This window comes from Tachypleus tridentatus, unplaced genomic scaffold (genome assembly GCF_004210375.1).
Source record: "Tachypleus tridentatus isolate NWPU-2018 unplaced genomic scaffold, ASM421037v1 Hic_cluster_2, whole genome shotgun sequence".
In the NCBI taxonomy this organism is placed as follows: Eukaryota; Metazoa; Arthropoda; class Merostomata; order Xiphosura; family Limulidae; genus Tachypleus; species Tachypleus tridentatus.
The window spans coordinates 25911490-25917372 of record NW_027467782.1 but is presented as its reverse complement, the minus strand read 5'-3'; the positions used below and the strand labels follow the sequence as shown (position 1 = coordinate 25917372).

General features: G+C 31.9%; 1 non-coding gene across 1 annotated transcript; it reads left to right on the top strand.

The window, feature by feature from the left end:
- The first annotated feature begins 2748 nt into the window (after window positions 1-2748).
- TRNAA-AGC (transfer RNA alanine (anticodon AGC)) lies at window positions 2749-2821 on the top strand. Its single transcript has one exon. It is a non-coding gene; the product is annotated as a tRNA-Ala (tRNA).
- The last annotated feature ends 3062 nt before the right edge of the window (window positions 2822-5883 follow it).

The following is a 5883-nucleotide window of genomic DNA, read 5'->3' as shown; positions in this document are numbered from 1 at the left end:
GCCACATTAAACTACTAATCAAGGATGTCAACGGCAAATAACAATAGATCTCAACCTGATGAAAATACATAGAAATGGAACCAAACGTCGTTCAAAGTATTCTTCTCAAGGAAAGTAAACCATTTCCGTAAATTTCTACTTGCTACTGTTATCTATACACATTTCATGAAAATAATATGAACTTTTTATTTCATTGATATTTTAAGTGATTCTGAATACCAATGTTTTCTTCTTATAATCCATAGGTGTACCGGTGAAGTCCATATTGGCTTTTTAAAGTAATATATCCAACAACATTTTTCTGAATCATCACTTCACTGATTATACGGTCCAAAGCACACAAGACACAAGAAGTAATATATATATAAGTGTTGAAATTACACCCACTAATTGTTGCTTTAATCTTCTAAGCATTTAACACCAGAGTTTTATCCTACATTTCTGGTGTAACAGACAAAAATAGGAAATATTAAATAAATTGAAATATATAGGTCTCATCTGTTGTGAATAATATACATAAGAAGCTTGGTAATTTGACGTTTAAAGGACACCACATGAGATCTCACAGTAAACTTTCCACTAAAGCAGACTGTTTGCTCATCAGAGGTAATTTATCTTTACTTGTGTGTATTGTGTGTGTTTTCTTATAGCAAAGCCACATGGGGCTATCTGCTGAGTCCACCGAGGGGAATCGAACTCCTGATTTTAGCGTTGTTAACTTTACTCATTTTGACAAATATTCTAGATTACGATAAATTTTTCTCAAAGTCTTTTCTGAATGTTCAGTCAGTGGGATGGAATTTTATCCACACATCCACTAAATTATGTTAGCTCATACAATCAATCAGACTAATACAATAGATCCCGTATTAGTCTGATTGATTGTATGAGCCAACATAATTCCAAAATGCTATTGAAATCTCCCGTCAGAACTATCATTTTGTTCTAAGGTAGTTTGAATTGTAATTCTTGAAAAATAGGAAGGTATCGCGCGAAACATTTGAGGTGTAAATGTTCCATACGAATACTTAAACTAAATCTCATACCTCTCAGGTCTCTAAACTATCGATTGTATACTACCAACTTTGTATAACAATTCTACTGTGTCTACCATTTGTTCAAAAGTCATTCCTTCTGTACAAAGTAACACCGTTTTATGTTCTAGATCTAATACATTTAACTCCATATTCATATTTGCATCTGACAGCGCACTTATTGCCATGATGAACTGTTCAACTGAAATACCATTCAAAGGTATTAAAGTTGAAGCACTTCTTTTAAAAGAAATGTCCTTCAGGTTATTACTTTTAACGTAATATTTTGTTTGTTTTTCATTTTTGAATTTCGCGCAAAGTTACATGAGGGCTATCTGCGCTAGCCATCCTTAATTTAGCAGTGTAAGACTAGAGGGAAGGCAACTAGTCATCACAATCCACCACCCACTCTTGGGCTACACTTTTACCAACGAATAGTGGAATTGACCGTCACATTATAACGCCCTCACTGCTGAAAGGGCAAGCATGCTTGGTACGACGGGGACTCGAACCCGCGACTCTCATGGCCTTAACGTAAGAACCCACCACTCGAGGAAAGGTATATCTTGCTCCTAAGCGAGCGCTCTACCATTTGAGATACATAAACCTTTTGAAACTTTTTCTTGTATAATAGTCAATGATAATAAAAATCTGATACTTTTAAGCCCTGTAGGTATATTAGAACTGGTTTAACAAGCGATAAGAACACACGTTACATGGTGAACGCCAGGTTAGGTAATACCCAGACAAGGTCTATTTCACGTATAATATTTCTACTGAACCATTTCATGGTTCACTTAATACTATAAAACTTTATAAAATATCTGAAGTTATAAAATACGTAACGTCCCTTTCTTCCCTCAAAATATGACCAGTTTATCTTAAAACAAAGTCATGAGTCTAATGATAAAAGTGAGTTAATATAAAATAAAAGAATATTTCTGTAACATAACATATGTTTGATAAAGTTTTACACAAATAAAGACATGTTAATAAAGATGAAGATATGCTGCATTAGAAACATAACATTTACTTACAAACTTTGAAATGTTAGTTTTATGTGACAGAAATATTCTTTTATTTTATATTAACTCACTTTTATCATTAGACTCATGACTTTGTTTTAAGATAAACTGATCATATTTTGAGGGAAGAAAGGGACGTTACATATTTTATCGGCCCGGCATGGCCAAGCGTGTTAAGATGTGCAACTCGTAATCTGAGGGTCACGGGTTCGCATTCCCTTCGCGCCAAACATGCTCGCCCTTTCAGCCGTGGGGCGTTATAATGTACGTTCAATCCCACTATTCGTTGGTAAAAGAGTAGCCCAAGAGTTGGCGGTGGGTAGTGATGACTAGCTGCCTTCCCTCTAGTCTTACACTGCCTAATTGGAGACGGCTAGCAAAGATAGCCCTTGAGTAGCTTTGTGCGAAATTCAAAAACAAACAAACAAACAAACAGATACGTATTTTATTATTTCAGATATTTTATAAAGTTTCTATAGTACTAAGTGAACCAAGAAACGATACAGAAGAAACCTTATATGTAAAATAGGGCTTGTCTAGGTGTTGCATAATCTGACGGCACTTACTGACATACATTTGTGCCTCTAGCTAAACAAGTTCTAATACATTTTTAACGTTAAAAAACAAAACAAAAATAAATCTCGATATTTATCGTAATTAAGTATTGTACTATTAACACTCAGGAAATAGGGGACGTAGCTCAAGTGGTAGAGCGCTCGCTTAGCATGTGAGAGGTACCGGGATCGATACCCGGCGTCTCCAATTGATCATTTTCAAAAGGTTCCACAATTATTAGACTTATATTCCGTAAAAAAGTTTCTGTCTGTTACAAGTTCTTTAATAATTACTTACTTTATTCAACACAAATGTAAGTAATTTTTCCTTCCAAGTTATGTATATACAAGAATGACTATTTTATTCATTTTCTTACAAAGAGTCGTGTTAGTATCACACAATTTAAGCTAACTATGGCATCGGTATGTTTCAATATAGACAAATCTCTGCAACCGATTATGTTTTATGCCAGAAGTGCCCAAACTTGTTTAACGTTAAGAACCACATATGATAAACTTCAGATGTTTGAGAGCCGCAAGACATGAACAAATATTACATACACGTTTTTATTGTTACATGTACATTTTGTTACATAAATTTTATATAAATATTAAAAATAAATGTACGTAATAATATTTATTCATGTATGTAGATTTTAAACTGTTAGTTTGTATTAGTTTCAATAATCATAAAGTACATATATATATGTAACAAATATTTTCAAAATCCTGGCTGATTATTGATTTAACTATATTTAGCGTTTTTAATACGGTAATGAACTACGGAAACATCTATGAAAAACATGCAAATTTGCATTTCATTAACATTAAATGAAACTGACAAAAATAAAAATAAAATGGGTAAAAACAGATATTTTAATGATATTAATTTGTTTTAGTAAATATCTGGTCAAAACATGGAGAATAATATGCAAAACAATAAAATTAGAGATATTTTAATCAGATACCACCTTACAAAATTATATTCTTATCATAATATTTTTCTAACACAAACAGATATTGATACAATTATCAGGCTATTTACTACTAGTAGAGGTCTTGTGAGTTTCCATCTTGGTTGTGAATCGTTGAAATACCTGCTGGTATGTTGTCAAGTCTGTACGAATTAGCTCCGTCAGGTGTTGATTTGTGAGGACTGCACGATGCTTCGACTTCACAAACTTTATTACAGAGTACAGTGATTCACAGCAGTATGTTGTGCTGAAAATGAGATGAGTTGCACATTTTGTTTTTCTGTTCAGGATATTTTATTTCTGGAACTTGCTTCCAGAACGCTGTTGTAGAATGGGATTTATGGATCATCTTGAGACCCAGGTCCTCCTATATTTTTATTAGTTCCATTTCCACAGCAGATGATTCTGTAACAAGAGGTTCGACAATTGGACAATCATCATTGACCACATCAATGATGAACGGATTTACAAGAAAGGCGAAGCATGGCTTCAGTTTCTACAAGTTCTCAAACGTATCTAGCAAATTATGAAGGAGTTCTTGTAATTTATCTTTATATTTTTCCAATTTGTGATCTTTTATTTCAATATCAGATAATGTATTTACTCTCCTTTTGTGATTGGGAAAGTAACTAAAGTGTCTTGACAATATGTCTCTTTGAAAAGTCTAATTTTATTTGAAAACTGAAAATTGTCTGAGTAAGATCAGAAACAACCTTATCCTTCCCCTGGAGTGCCAAGTTGAGAGTTTGTAGATGAATCATTATACAAGTAAGGAACATTAGATCTTGCACCCATTCATCATTTCCCATTTGAGGATAGAATCTTTTCTTTTCTTCAAGAAAATAATAGCAGGCTCCAACAGATCCACAAACCTACTTAAGACATTGTTGGTTAACAGTCACCTCACAACGCAGTTTCTATTATTTATATGTGGAGACATTATTAGATCATGGATTAACTACACTGTATGAGGTAAATGTTAACACTGGTAATTGTTCCAGCTATGTAGGTACATTTGGTATAGTAGAGTCACAGTCACCACTATCTGTAAATATTTTCATTTTTTAAATATTTATATATCGAGACATTATTAAATCCTGAGTAACTCCACTGTAAAAGGTAAAAGTTAATACTGACTGTGTAGGTACATTTGGTATAGTAAAGACACAGTCATCACTGTCTGTAAATATTTTCAATTTTCTCGCAAGTTCTTCATAGTTTTTCTAATTATTTGAAAAATCAACACAATAAGTTTCTATGTGCTCTTTCTGAACCCTAAAGGAATAAAAATGTTTCATACTTTAAATTAAACATGAGAAATATATTTCTGTACATAAACGTGAAAACTACATGATCATATATTTACAGTTTTATATCATCACACAACCAGTTTCATGTTTATAATTTAATCTAAGGTGCTGATATATTTTCTTAACAGTCCAATTATGTTTTAATCATAATATATATGTAATTATCATCATATTTTGAACTTTCTCTGCTAATTTGTATAAAAACAAATAAATTTATTTATGACATTGTCAGTTTATCACTAGATTGATTTATAATATCTGTAAACCAAAATGTAAAAGAATGTGTCTATTATTCACTCTGTCCCCTGATGGTACAGCGTCGTGTTTATGTATTTATAAGAGTAAATAGCCTGATGTGGCTTTGTTATACGAAAATACATTATTATTGACTTACAAAATCCTTCTTAACTGTATAGATGGCTTTTCTCCAGAGTTACATTATTCACTTCCAGTATTCACAAATCTTGTTGAAACAATAAATTTCTTAAGTCTACAAAATTTTGTTGAAATAATAGATAGGCGAACAATTAATTATAAGCACAAAAACAATAGTTTTATCCATGGTGGAACATATTACATGTTTCAAGAAGACCTATGTTCACTATTTTCTATCATCAGTAAAACATTTCTTTATGTTTATAAATCATTGTTTGTCTTCCTACTGTTTTAATTACATAACGTTCTTCACAATTCATATATTTATTTAAAATGATCAACTTAAGTTATTATTCAATATTTCCCACCAGTAGTCATATCTAGTTAGTTTTAACATCTTTACTATTTCTATTAAACCTATTTTTTTATTAAATTTATATTCTACATTTTTATGTCTTCCTCTTCATCAATTTCAATACACTGTTGTTCTACATTTAACTTTTCAAACAGCTCTTGAACCACAAGTGTAGACGTCTTATCTCTATTTTTCCTTTCCTGAAGTTCCTTACAAAACATGTAAGTTACAAAATGTATTATATCGTGATAAAAAT